Genomic DNA, 15,757 nt, shown 5'->3' on the forward strand with positions numbered 1-15,757 from the left:
TGTTTTAGATTCCGTCTCTCACAGTTGAAGTGTACCTATGATAAAAATTACAGACCTCTACATGCTTTGTAAGTAGGAAAACCTGCAAAATCGGCAGTGTATCAAATACTTGTTCTCCCCACTGTATATACACATGGAATTATAGATATACCTCTCCTTAATGCAACCACTGTGTCAGATTTCAAAAAAACTTTACGGAAATATAAACCATGCAATAATCTGAGACGGAGCTCAGATGATTAGCCAAATTAGCCGCCATGTTGGACTCAACAGAAACCAGAAAATACATGATAAATGTTTCCTTACCTTTGAGGAATTCATCAGAATGTAGTCCTAGGAATCCCAGGTCCACAATAAATGCTTGATTTGTTCGATAATGTCCGTTATTTATGTCAAATTAGCTACTTTCGAATTGTTTACCAAAACCCTAACCAAAGTCTCAAAGCGCGACCACTATAACGTGACAATGTCCAAACGTTCCGTTACAGTCAGTAGAAACATGGCAAACGATGTACTGAATCAATCTTTAGAATGTAGTTAACATACATCTTGAATAACGTTCCAACCGGAGAACTATAACGACTTCAATTGAGAGATGGAACACAGCTGCCTCTCACGTGAACGCGCGTGGTGAATGCATGGTCACCTCATGGGACCTCATACTAAATTCTGTCTAATTCGACCCCACTTCACATTAGTCATCAGACTTAGTTCTGTTGATTGCTGACATCTAGTGGAAGCCGTAGGAAGTAAAAACCCATCCACAAGTCTCTGTATTTTGAATCAGCCCTTGGTTGAAAATATGGCACCCCTAGAAAAAAGACAAACAGGAAGTGGAACTTCTCAKGTTTTTGCCTGCCATATGAGTTCTGTTAATCTCAGACTTAATTCAAACAGTTTTAGAAACTTTAGAGTGTTTTCTATCCAATACTAATAATATGCATATATTAGCAACTGAGACTGTAAACGGCCAGCTCCTCAATGGGCACCTTTCATCCAAGCTACTCAATACTGCCCCTTCAGCCATAAGAAGTTAACAACAAGATTACCTTTAAAATGATATAAGACACATGAATGTCTGAGGAATTTTAATTATGAGATTTCAGTTTTTTGAATTTGGCGCCCTGCACTTCGACTGGCTGTTATATCGATCCCGTTAACTGGACTGCAGCCATATGAAGTTAAGCTTGTCTCAATTTGAAAAAAACATGTCAATACTTTGTCCCTTGATAACCAGCGCACTTCTTTCTGTATGTTGTAAAAGCGTTACATAGTCGCTGCCCATATCATTGCATAGTGCAGAAAATACACAAGAGTTCAGGTTCCTTGCTTTAACAAAGTTAACTATTTTCACTGTGGTGTCAAATGTCTTTCAAGCTGTCAGGCATTCCCTTGGCAGCAAGAGCCTCACAGTGGATGCTGCAGTGTACCCAAGTGGCATTGGGAGCAACTTCTTGCACGCGCGTTACCAGTCCACTATGTCTCCCTGCCATGGCTTTTGCGCCATCAGTAGATACAAACATGAGCAGCAGCTATGTTTGGCTACATATGGACCGTTAGTGGAATTCCCACGAGTAACGGTTAATGTGATTGGATGTTAATTATTTTACTAGGCTACCTGTATTTGACATTGTTATTTCACTGAACACTAGATGGTTTAATTGTATTTTTGGCAGTGAAACGAGGCTAACCAGGCAAGGGAAACTTCACCCAAATGTATGGAAAATTAACTGTTTGAAAATGTGAAGGGAAAAAAATGTTTWAAAAAATGTGAATCACATTTTTATTTGCCATACCCCGACGGCATTGCGCGTAGGTCCTGTCTCCTCCCTCTACCTGGTCTCCCTACGGCCCTACAGACTGCGGAGGCCCTGTTTACACATGTCTTCCGGCACTACGGGGTGCCTGAGGATATAGTGTCGGATCAGGGTCCCCAGTTCACGTCGAGAGTTTGGAGGGCGTTCATGGAACGTCTGGGGGCCTCGATCAGGTTTTCACCCCGAAAGTAACGGGCAGGTAGAGTGAGTCAACCAGGATGTGGGCAGGTTTCTGCGGTCCTATTGCCAGGACCGGCCGGGGGAGTGGGCAGTGTTTGTGCCCTTGGCCGAGATGGCACAGAACTCGCTTCGCCACTCCTCCACTAACCTCTCCCCCTTTCAGTGTGTATTGGGGTACCAGCCGGTTCTGGCACCATGGCATCCGGGTCAGACCAATACTCCTGCGGTGGACGACTGGTTTAGGCGCGCGGAGGAGACATGGGAGGCCGTTCGTGTCCATCTCCAGCGAGGTGCGTGTCGTCAGAAAACCAGCGCGGACCGTCACCGCAGTGAGACCCCTGTGTTCGGACCGGGTCTGGCTCTCGACTCTTAACCTGCCCCTCCGCCTGCCCTGCCGGAAGCTGGGTTTGTGGGGCCATTTAAAGTCCTGAGGGTGAACGAGGTATGTTACAGCTTCCCTCTGATTATCGTATTAACCCCTCGTTCCATGTCTCTCCTCAGGCTGGTGGTGGCTGGTCCGCTCCAGGAATCAGAGGTGCGGGAGGTCCCTCCGCCCCCTTTCGACATCGAGGGGGCCCCGGTGTACATCGTTCGTTCCATCCTGGATTCGAGGCGTCGGGTGGGTGGCCTTCAGTACCTCGTGGAGTGGGAGAACGGACCGGATGAGAGGTGCTGGGTTCCGGTTGCAGATATGAAGAAAAGTATGTGCCTCATACAGGGGAATGGATGGGGTATATATATCTAACTTAAATACTGTAGTATTACTATAGTGTTTTTGCAGACMGTGGACACTAGTGTTTTTGCTGACTAGTGTATTTAGTATAGTTTTTTTGAGGATAATATTGTAGTATTCTACAATATACTAGAAAAGTATATAGTAAGCACTACATGATTGAGGGATACTACAGTGTGTAGTATAGCATACTACAAAATTCTATAGTAACAACTACACATCAAGGGATAGTACAGAATTCTAGAAGTACATTAGTCTTCTATTGTAAACTGTAGTATTTTTGCATGTGGGGAGTCTGTTGCTTTAGCCAGGGAAGCCAAGTGAGTGCACTCTGGGCATTTGTAAATTCAGATCATTGTCAGATTGTCCGTTTGTAAATTCAGAGCATTTCGCTCTGGGAGCGTTCAGAGCGCACACTGGATGCTCTGGCCAAGGAGTAGGGTGACTCAAACGTTCTGACCTTACAACAGCAGTCAAGCACCCAAGCTAGCTATTTCCAGASACAAATGAGAGAACACCTCAGCTGACCATTTTACTCGCCCTAGCAGAGCTGGTTAAAAAGTKTTCATGTTATCCAGAGCGGTGGTGATTGTATGTGCTGCTTGCAACAATTTAATTATACATTTTTGCCGAAGTTTACTTTATTACATTGCTCAACATTTTCTTAACATTTGTCATAAGTTAAAGCAATGAATTTGTATCTGCTCTCGTTGCATATTGTCCTCCATTTTCTTCAAATCTGAAAATGTTGTGAAGCCACGCCCATTTCCTGAAGAATGGCATTATGGGCCCTATAAGTACGGAAATGGTGTCCACTGTGTATACTTCGTATTTTGGCGAATGTAGTACAACATCCGGGAACTTTTGGCATACTAACTATATCCATACTATGACCAATAAGCATACTCTATACTCAATTTATGTAAAAAATAGTGAGGTTAGTATGAGTATTCAAACACAGCTAATATCTTTCCATTGAATCTATGAACGCTAAAGCTTTGTTGGGGATTTAACGCACCGCCTCGACACATAAGAGAAGAAAGAACTTTGTTTTGATGGGTGTTTTTGTGGAATTGAAAAAAGTCATTCAATAAAGTTAATGTTTACAAATTAGATGCGCTGAAATGAAAGMAACTTCCRAAAATKAACACTGATTATAGTGATACTTTGATCTCACAAACAATGTAAAGTATGTTTAGGTCGGTGTAATCTAGAACCAAAGGTGTTGATTTTTAAATCTTAGGGTATTCTGCTATTGACACTTGTTGAATTATGCAAGAGAACGTAACAACAGTAATTAATATAGCCGTCTAGGCAGTGCAGGTGTAATTATGCAAATGAGGCACATACTTTTCTTCATTTTAACAAAATATTTTTAAAATACCTGTGACAATAAGAATGAGTGGATTTTAAGTATATATATATATATATATATWTTTTTTTTACAGTAAATGTAATACCTGAATTCCCACCAAAAGCCCTGAACTCCATTCATTATTTGGCCGTGCCAGTAAAATGTTTTGTGCTAAAATTCAGTCAATATCTGATGGATTACAGAAATTCAACTTTTTGCGTTTATTAGAATTGTTTAAAAAAAAAAAAGCAGAGAAGACAGGAGGAGAGAGGCTCTAGACTCTAGAGTATACCCAGTCCTCTTTCTCTAGCAAAGCACATGCAGGAGCAGAGTTCACTGTCTGCATGAGTGGCTGATTGAGCCAGGCCAATCTGTTAAGGTGGATGGAGGTCAGACAGACAGATGCCACTGAACACCTGATGAGATTCCTTACGAAAGCTTGTATGTTGCAGTTAATTGTAGATTTACTGTGCTAAAAGCTGTAACTGAATAATAAGAACTACATTTTTCTCCAAACATCAAAAAGGAAAATCAAACAGCCATATAATATCCATGATTTTAAAATGGTACACTTGCAATGGCTGCTTGGTATTGCGACGCAATAATTTTCATGGTATTTTGGAAAGTTATATCAACTGATGGTGGACTGCCATGGTAATGTAGAATATTCATTCAAATGATACTAACTAACGTGGCTTATACAATTAAATAATTGTTTTGTAATGTCAGTTGAGGTGACTCAACAAATCACATGGTTGTGACTAGAGGAAGTGCAGCTACGACCAGAAGAGCCTTTTCATAGCAGGTTAGGAGATCATTTTAGCTCCAAAGGGCTGTCCATACGAAGGACAATAATGATAAAAAAAAGAAATTATATTCAAGTGAACAGGAGCGTTCACACAACGATAACTACAAAATGAATGGAGAACGAATTTCTTTTTTTTTCTTTTTTTTGACCTTTATTTAACCAGGTAAGCTAGTTGAGAACTAGTTCTCATTTTCAACTGCAACCTGTCCAAGATAAAGCAAAGCAGTGAGACACAAACAACAACACAGAGTTACACATGGAATAAACAAGCGTACAGTCAATAACACAATAGGAAAAAAAGAAAGTCTATATACAGTGAGTGCAAATGGCGTGAGGAGGGAAGGCAATAAATAGGCCATAGTAGCGAAGTAATTACAATTTAGCAAATTAACACGAGTGATAGTTGAGCAGATGGTGATGTGCAAGTAGTGATACTGGTGTGCAAAAGAGTAGAAAAGTAAATAAAAACAATATGGGGATGAGGTAGGTAGATTTGGTGGGCTATTTACAGATGGACTATGTACAGCTGCAGCGATCGGTTGGCTCAGATGGCTGATGCTTAAATTTAGTGAGGGAGATATAAGTCTCCAACGTCTGCGATTTTTTTTTACATTTATTTTCTATAAAAAATAAAATGTAATTAAAATTTAAAAAAAATCTTTCTCCGCAATTCGTTCCAGTCATTGGCAGCAGAGAACTGGAAGGAAAGACGGCCAAATGAGGTGTTGGCTTTGGGGATGACCATTAAGATATACCTGCTGGACCGCATGCTACGGGTGGGTGTTGTTATTGGGACCAGTGAGCTGAGATAAGGCGGGGCTTTACCTAGCATAGACTTATAGATGACCTGAAGCCACTGGGTCTGGCGACGAATATGTAGCGAGGGCCAGCCAACTAGAGCATACAGGTCGCAGTGGTGGGTAATATATGGGGCTTTGGTGACAAAACGGATGGCATTGTGATAGACTGCATCCAGTTTGCTGAGTAGTGTTGGAGGCTATTTTGTAAATGACATCATCGAGGATCGGTAGGATAGACAGTTTTACAATGGTATGTTTGACTGCAGGATGGATATAGGTCTGTAACAGTTTGGGTCTAGAGTGTCACCCCCTTTGAAGAGGGGGAATACCACGGCAGCTTTCCAATCTTTAGGAGTCTCGAACAATATGAAAGAGGTTGAATAGACTAGTAATAGGGGTTGCAACAATGGCGGCGGATAATTTTAGAAAGAGAGGGTCCAGATTGTCTAGCCAAGCTGATTTGTACGGGTCCAGGTTTTGCAGCTCTTTCAGAACATCTGCTGTTGGCCGGGGTTGGGTGCGGAGCTGTTGGCCGGGGTTGGGGTTCAAGAGGATCAACTTTTTCCCAAGTACAAAGTGGCTAAACTCTGGTGCCCAAATACTAGGCATGCCCTGGATCTGTTGTCAAAGGACAGACTAGGGTCCCCCAGACACATCATAATTCACACATGCACAAATTATCTGAGGGCAGAGCAGGAAAGGGTGGCAACAGCACTCAAGGGAGTGACAAAAGCTTCTTCCACTTTCCCAAATGCACAAGTGGTTATCTCCACCCACGCTACCATGAAAATACTTTCACCCTGCCACCATACAGCGGGTGAATGCAAGCATTCGCGAGACTGTGCCTCAACCTGAAGGATACCTGGCCCACCACTCCACCCTGGACTTGAATAGCCTTAATGACCAGGTCCACCTCTACAAGGCAGCAATCCCAACTTTTGCCAGGACCCTGAAGGACGTCACCCTCAACCGTAGCCCCAGCACCTCACACAGGAGCAACGGACACGCTGCCCAGACATCCTCCCAGACCTGCAAGATGCCCTCCCGAAGGACCTGCACCGAGAGAACCCACGTCAAGAGGACCTACACCCAGACCACAGGATCACCAGCCGCACCCCAACCAGCTAAGACCACCCCAAGCAAACCCTGGCCACACTCATAGGCCCCCCCCATATGAGACCTATGCCCCTTCTACCCGCCCCCATGCCTTGATTGAATGGCGCYGGAGGGGATGGCTGCCGTTTTACGGGCTCTTAACCAACTGTGCTATTTTGTTCGTTTTTGCGTTTAACTTAACTTATTTTTATTACTTATTTTGTAAATAATTGCTGCTACCATCTCTTATGACCGAAAATAACTTCTGGACATCAGAACAGCAATTACTCACCTTGAACATGATAAAGTCATGATTTTTTTCTTTATTAATGAGTCTGACACGAAGGATATACTGCTTTCTCAGGAACTGGCCAAAATCCCTGTCATTTGCGTGAAATTCTGTAGGCGAGTGAGAACCTCCATTACCATCCGTTCTATTGGCCAAAGTGCAATCATTCGAAGACAAAATGGATGATATACGATCAAGACTATCCTACCAACGGAACATTAAAAACAGTAATATCTTATGTTTCACCGACTTGTGGCTGAATGAAAACATGGATAATATAGAGCTGGCAGGAWTTTCCATGCATCGTCAGGACAGAGAAGCTACGTTTGGTAAGATGAGGGAACCACTCTTTTGTCTTTGTCAATAACAGCTAGTGCGCAATGTCTAAGTCTCGAGGTATTGCTTGCCTGAGGTAGTGTGGTCTACAGTTTATCATAAGGTATTCTATCTACCAAGAGTTCTCATCTATATTATTCATAGCCGTCTAATTAACACCATAAACCAATGCTGACACTAAGACCACACTCAACCAGCTGTATAAGGTCATAAGCAAACAAGAAAATGCTAATCCAGAAGAAGCGCTCCTAGTGGTCGGGGACTTTAATGCAGGCAAACTTAAATCTGTTTTACCTCATTTCTACCAGCATGTCACATGTGCAACCAGTGGGGAAAAAAACTCTAGACCACCTTTACTCCACACACAGAGATGCATACAAAGCCCTCACTCGCGCTCCATTTGGCAAATCTGACCATAATTCTATCATCCTGATTCCTGCTTACAAGCAAAAACTAAAGCATGAAGTACCAGTGACTCGCTTTATACAGAAGTGGTCAGATGACGCAGATGCTAAGTTACAAGACTGTTTTTCTAGCACAGACTGGAATATGTTCCGGGAATCATCCAATGGCATTGAGGAGTATACCACCTCAGTCAGCGGTTTCATCAATAAGTGCTTCGATGACCGTACGTACATATCCCAACCGGAAGCCATGGATTACAGGCAACATCCGCATAGAGCTAAAGGCTAGAGCTGCCGCTTTCAAGTAGTGGGACACTAACCCGGACACTTGTAAGAAATCCTGCTATGCCTTCAGACGAACCATCAAACAGGCAAAGTGTCAATACAGGATTAAGATTGAATCCTACTACACCGGTTCTGATGCTCGTCGGATGTGGCAGGGTTTGAAAACTATTACGAACTACAAAGGGAAACCCAGACGCGAGCTGCCCAGTGACGCGAGCCTACCAGACGAGCTAAATGCCTTCGAGGCAAGCAACATTGAAGCACGCATGAGAGCACCAGCTGTTCCGGATGACTGTGTGATAACGCTCTCGGTAGCTGATGTGAGAAAGACCTTAAAACAGGTCAACATTCACAAAGCCGCGGGGCCAGACGGATTACCAGGACGTGTACTCAAAGCATGCGCGGACCAACCGGCAAGTGTCTTCACTGACATTTTCAACCTCTCCCTGACCGAGTCTGTAATACCTACATGTTTTAAGCAGATCACCATAGTCCCTGTGCCCAAGGAAGTGAAGATAACCTGCCTAAAATGATTACTGCCTGTAGCACTCACATTGGTAGCCATGAAGTGCTTGGAAAGAGTGGTCATGGCTCACATCAACAACATCATCCCGGATACCCTAGATCCACTCCAATTCGCATACCGCCCCAACAGATCCACAGATGACGCAATCTCAATCACACTCCACACTGCCCTTTCCCACCTGGACAAAAGGAACACCTATGTGAGAATGCTGTTCATTGACTACAGCTCTGCGTAGTCCACAAAGCTCATAACTAAGCTAAGGACCCTGGGACTAAACACCTCCCTTGCAACTGGWTCCTGGACTTCCTGACGAGCCGCCCCCAGGTGGTAAGGGTAGGTAACAACATTCGCCACACTGATCCTCAACATAGGGGCTCCTCAGGGGTCTATGCTTAGTCCCCTCCTGTACTCCCTGTTCACCCACGACTGCATGGCCAAACACAACTCCAACACCATCATTCATTTTGCTGATGACCCAACAGTGGTAGGCCTGATCACCGACAATGATGAGACAGCCTATAGGGAGGAGGTCAGAGACCTGGCAGGGTCGTGCCAGGACAACAATCTCTCCCTCAATATGAGTAAGACAAAGGAGCTGATCGTGGACTACAGGAAAAGGCGGGCCGAACAGGCTCCCAATAACATTGACGGGCTGTAGTGGAGCGGGTTGAGAGTTTCAAGTTCCTTGGTGTCCACATCACTAACAAACTATCATGGTCCAATCAAACCAACACAGTTGTGAAGAGGGCACGACAACACCTTTTCCCCCTCAGGAGACTGAAAAGATTTGCCATGGGTCCCCAAATCCTCAAAGTTCTACAGCTGCACCATCGAGAGCATCCTACATCGCCTGATATGGCAACTGCTCGGCATCTGACCATAAGGCGCTACAGAGGGTAGTGCGTACGGCCCAGTACATCACTGGGGCGCCAAGCTTCTTGCCATTCAGGACCTATATACTAGGCGCTGTCAAAGGAAAGCCCATAAAATTGTCAGACTCCAGTCACCCAAGTCATAGACTGTTCTCTCTGCTACCGCAAGGCAAGCGGTACCGGAGCGCCAAGTCTAGGACCAAAAGGCTCCATAACAGCTTCTACCTCCAAGCCATAAGAATGCTGAACAATTAATCAAATGGCCACCTGGACTATTTACATTGACACCCCCCCCCCCCTCCCTTTTGTTTTTTACACTGCTGCTACTTGCTTTTTATTATCTATGCATAGTCACTTTACCCCTACCTACATGTAGAAATTACCTCGACTAACCTGGACCCCCCCCTCACATTGACTCGGTACCGGTTCCTCCTGTATATAGCCTCGTTATTATTTTGTGTTACTTTTATTATTATTTTTACTTAAGAAAATATTTACCAAATAAACTTAACTCTTTCTTGAACTGCATTGTTGGTTAAGGACTTGTAAGTAAGCATTTCACGGAAAGGTCTAAACCTGTTGTATTCAGCGCATGTGACAAATAAAGTTCGATTTTCACGCTGCCTATAAAATGGTGACAACTGAGCTGCACTTCATAACCTCCTGCCAAATGTATGACCATATTAGAGAGACCTATTTCCCTCAGATCCAATTTTGATGAATTCCCATATCTATTGGGTGAAATACCACACTGTGCAATCACACCAGCAAGATTTGTGACCTGTTGCAACAAGAAAGGGGCAACCAGTGAAGAACAAACACCATTGTTAATACAACATATATTTATTTTCCCTTTTGTACTTGAACTATTTGCACATCATTACAACACGGTATATATAATATTTGAACTATCTTTATTCTTTTGGATTTTTTTTGAGTGTAATGTTTACGAGAGAGAGAGAGAGATCAATTTCTCACCTTTCTGTCTGGCCAGTTGAACTTGGCGAAAACATCGTCGTACATCTGTGTGGCCCCGTCAGTCACAAGCATGATGGCCTGGCTACACACACTGCCATGCCCAGTCTGGTTAAACTACAGATACACACACATTCAGGAAAAGAGTTGAGATTTGAGTCTGGGACTGTGTTGCACTTCAGTTGCAAAAATACAGGCTTGTGACTTGACTATAGTTATAGGCATATTTTAGTTAATTGAAGTTCAGATGATTAATTTATATATATATATAGACAATTATCGACTAGATTATTTAAAACATTTCTAATAAGGAAACTCATTGAGTTGAACCAGATCTCCATCATCATCAGGACAAAATGATGACTGCTTTTGCACCATTATTCAGAGGGCCACCCACCAAAAATGTCTTGTTCCGTGACCCAAAAACAGCAGTGTACAATTTCAGCAACAGTTTGTAGATAATGTTATGAACATGAATACGGTGTGATTAAAAACTTGAAGTTGCACATTATTTAGCTTTGAAATCACAGAGCATCTTGGGTAATTTCCCTAGCAACGTTCCGACGTTGTTTCACCTTCGTTACTTTTTTTGCACACTGGCGCACAGAACTATTTGTGTGTTCGTCCATGCATCAGCTCAAGCAACACGTGTTACCTTCATTGATCCAGATGAACCMCGAAATGAGAAAATGTTTTAACCACGTACAGTATGAAGACATTTTTGGCAGCTGTATAGAGAGCAATAGTAATGTCGTCTTTCTGTAGGCACTGACACCACCTGTCACGTGTGCTCCCTCTCGGCCTCTAGGTCACCAGGCTGCTCGTCTATGGCGCACACCTATCACCAGCGATACGCGCATTTGCGCATTATGACACTCACCTGGACTCCATCACCTCCTTGATTACCTGCCCTTTATATGTCACTCCCTTTGGTTTCTTCCCCAGTTGTCATTGTTTCAGGTCGGTGCGCTGTTTGTGTTTTTAGCGTACATCGTTACACCACCATGGTTCGTTGGCCAAATTATGGGGAACTGAATGGTGTTTTTGGATAAATGCTGAAAACAAGGTCTGCGGTTAACACAGGTTTAGGAGATCATATATGTTTTGTTCTATGAGATAAAGATTATCAGCTAACGTACATTTTTGTGAATTTTGAAGCATTTGTCATTAAAAAAACACCAAGGCTTCATAATTCATAAAGATCATGTTAACTGACTGGTATTACCTCCATAGAACAAAACGTATCAGATCTCCAAAGTGTGTGTTAACCTCTGACCTTATTTTTGGCATTTATCCCAAAACCCTATTCTTTCCCCATTTAATATCCCCCCCTAGGGATGGCTGTACGAACCAGACTTAACTAATTTAGGACTACAAGGGTTTTAGGACTACAAGCTGGCGAGCTCTATTAAGCTTAGAAGGGCCATTGTTGCTCTTGCCTACTAGCAAAACTAAAGACAGCATAACGTTTGCTAGCTAACACAGCTCTCAAAACAAGAAAGGTCCCGACAGCTAAATAAAGCGCTGTTCTGCCATCTGAGAAAAATCTATTTTGCATGTTTCAACAGCTTCTTATCTCATATTATTTTGGGATTCCTCCGGTCCATGTGTTTCTTTCTGCAAGCATGTACAATGGAACTTGTGTAAAAATTGTAACCAAGATGTAACATGGCAACCTCATAATGTTGCGAGGAGAAATGATAAAAAATGTGCTATGATTTCAAATTGTACCTTTTGATTTACAATATTTAACTAATGTGCAGCTTTTACAAGTTTTGAATGACACAGTGTTTATATTCATAAAATCATCTATTAAGATGTTGAATTTTTTTGTTTTGTTTCCTGGGTCACGGAATGCCTTTTCAGAAGCCTTTTTTTGTGTGGATGGCCTTGGACTACATGGTCTTCACGACAGCCAGCTGACTATTGTAACGGCTCTCGTTATTAGAAGGAAGAGTGGACCAAGGCGCAGCGTGGTAGGCGTACATCGTAACTTTATTGATGACACCAAACAAAATAACAAAGTCAAAAACACGAAAGCACACCGTTCTGTAAGGCTAAGAAACTAAACAGAAAACAAGATCCCACAAAACCCAAAAGGAAAATGACAACTTATATATGATCCCCAATCAGAGACAACGATAGACAGCTGCCTCTAATTGGGAACCACACTCGGCCAAAAACAAAGAAATAGAAAACATAGACTTTCCCACCCGAGTCACACCCTGACCTAACCAAACATAGAGAATAATAAGGATCTCTAAGGTCAGGGTGTGACAAGTATCTTCAAAAACGAGCAACATTTATCCACGGGGCATGTTCATCTGTCCTCTAATCCTATCCCATCTCTGTCTTTGAGGCCTGGGCTAACTTTGAGACAGACCTGGGTTCATATACTATTTGAAATCATTTCAAATCCTGGGCTTGAGCTTGCATGACACAATGGAAACAATATGAAATACGAAATAAAAACCCTGCCCATTTGACACTCCAGGCAGGCTAAAGCAAATGCTAAAGATTTCAAATAGTATTTGAACCCAGGTCCGCTTTGAAACTCAGCTGCCTGTCACCTCTGCCCTTGGCCATGCCTGTAATGTCTGTTTTCGTTGCTGATGTCTGATGATGTCCGATACTGGCGTTCCATCAGGGACTAAAACACAGATAATCTCTTTGTAAATAAACTGGGAAGTGCAGCCCACATTAATCTGATGGCAGAAGATGCATGGTGGTAATTAAATAGCTTATTGACCTGTGACAGAGGGAATGTGGAGAAATAGAGCATTGTGGAGTGAGCACCATTATTGCCGTCTAAAAGCTGCTGAGCTGAGCATGGCTCTGCTCCCAGAACACACCGGCAGCAGCGTTTGTGAGAGTGTGTGTGGAGACAGACATACATACACACACAGGATTACAATACCGCACGGACTGTCTCTCTTGACACACACATCCCTCACACATGCATGCACAGTGGTCTCCACACACACTGCAGATTACCACAAGTTGACCTTGCTCAGAGCATCCCTTAAAGCTAAAGAGTTACGGTAGATATGTCAAAGAGACCAATATAAACACAGCATATGGAGCAAATGATTTAAATGTATTTTGTCAACAATATGGTCAATGCTAAGAGCAGTTTTAGAGCTAGGCAGGTTTGTCAGAGGCAGAGAACTGTAAATAAGGCAGCATTGGATCAAACTAACAGCATTGAAAGCCTGTCCACCACAGTGAACTACACAGAAAAATAAAGATATACCACCCAGATAGACCATAATGTTTAGAACAGATTCAGGGTAGAATACATGATACCATGGTAGGATTTGAGTTTTGACAAATGTGGAGATGATGGGAACATGTGGTGATCAGTATTATGGTCAAGGTGTGTTTTTGATCAGACAACAGTGCTGCTTCTAGCAGAGAAACACACAAACACATCCAGGCAACCCTAGTCTTGATACACCACTAGTCAATTGCTTTCTACCTTTGATCTGCTCTGCTAAGGGATAGTATAGAGAATAAAATGGCCATAGCCCAGTTAGAATCCATCCCGTCCATTTACCAAGGTGGTAGCCTAGCCTAGAGTAGCAATGTATTTCACACTCAGCCTATTGGCCGCCTGATTACCATATTCATTGCACTAGATTTAATTAATCAGACAAATGCAGACGTTGAAGCCGTGCTCCCAGGGCCCGGTGCGGAGCGGTGCGACAGACCGCTAGCCTGAAAACAGAGAGATAAAAGGAGAGGCTCCTGGTCTTATCTCCACCGGCTTTGTGTTCCGATCATCCTCCTTATTAATCAGTACTGTTAATTACAACCATTAATCATCCTTCAGAATAGATGTGCCTGTGTTTGCAGGGCGGAATGGGGGACAGCAGGGATTGCGGCGAAGAGTTTCGAACGGTAGACAGGGAAGAGACGCGCTATATTCAGAGCTTGAGAATAAGTATGTACACCTTGCTGGAGTGTACTGATGCTGCTCCGTTTAAATCACTCAATTAGGTTGGGAAGTGAAAACTACTGTGCCTGAACTAATTGCCTTTCTACTCTAACTTCTCTGGCATGGATCCAAGTGTGTTTACGTATTTGTTGTTCAATCATGTAAAAAGTAATTCTGGAATTAAACCAAAGTCTGAGACACATTTGAGAAAAWTTTTGTTTAAAGTTGTTTGTTTCATTTGGTCTCTGCTCTAGTATGTGATATGGATACAAAGACGCAGTACATGTAACTACTGTATATTAGTCTGTGCAATATGTGTGTTGGACGAATGAATGAATGAATTCAGGGGGGTTAAAGCCAGAGGCTGAACTTACATCATTTAGAATGGTGAATGCTTCGGTAAGMGCATCACCCAGCAGACCAATCCCTTTGGCAAACAGCTTGTCCAGATGTTCTCTAAAATGCTAACAGGAAAGAGGTAAACATACAGTATGATTTGAGTGATAATCAAACACATTCCATCTGATATGATCTACATACAATTATGTGTGTGTTAATGAGGAACTTACAGCTTTATTGTTTCTGTCTGCTCGTACCAGTGTACCATTCAGACAAGGCTCCACATAGTGAATCTCTTGATTGTACTGTGAACAGACATATGGAGAGGGTTAGCTTTGAGTGGAATATCACGATAAGAGTACAGACACATACACACACATTCTAGACATACCTATTCATTTTCTAGATATGGTTTTAGATATGAGGTAGGATAATCCTAAACACGGTATAGAAAAACTAGCAGCAGAAACCCCATATAAACTCAGATAAACAGAAGCTAAAAACCAGCAGCATAGATAGTATAGAATTAGATAGGATAAGATATAGATAAGATATAGGTAATAGCTCATAGATAAGATAAGATAGTAGATAGATATGATAGATATGATAGATAGATAGAGTAATAGATAGATGAGACTAGAAATAGATAAGTGATAGAGTAATAGTAGAATAGATAGATAGATAAGATATATGATAATAGATAGGACTCAGAAAATATATAGATAATAGAGTAGATAGAAATAGATAGATAGTATAGAAGTTAGATAGGATAGATAGATCGATAGATAGTAGCATAGAGTAGATAAGAGTAGAGTAGATTAAGATAGCTATAGATAGATAGATAGATCGATAGGAATAGATAGAATAGATATGATGATAGATAATAGATGATAGATGATAGAAGAATAGATATGATTAGATAAGTAGATAGATAGAATAGATTAGAAGTAGATTAGATAGATAATTGATAGATAGATAGATATAGATAGATAGATGATACGATAATG

The 15,757-nt window shown here is 42.3% G+C and overlaps 1 pseudogene; it reads right to left on the bottom strand.

Moving 5' to 3' along the window:
- LOC111970722 (voltage-dependent calcium channel subunit alpha-2/delta-3-like) overlaps positions 1–15,757 on the bottom strand; it is a 105,425-nt pseudogene that overhangs the window by 57,694 nt on the left and 31,974 nt on the right.

Source organism: Salvelinus sp. IW2-2015, linkage group LG11 (assembly GCF_002910315.2).
Source record: "Salvelinus sp. IW2-2015 linkage group LG11, ASM291031v2, whole genome shotgun sequence".
Taxonomy (NCBI): domain Eukaryota; kingdom Metazoa; phylum Chordata; class Actinopteri; order Salmoniformes; family Salmonidae; genus Salvelinus; species Salvelinus sp. IW2-2015.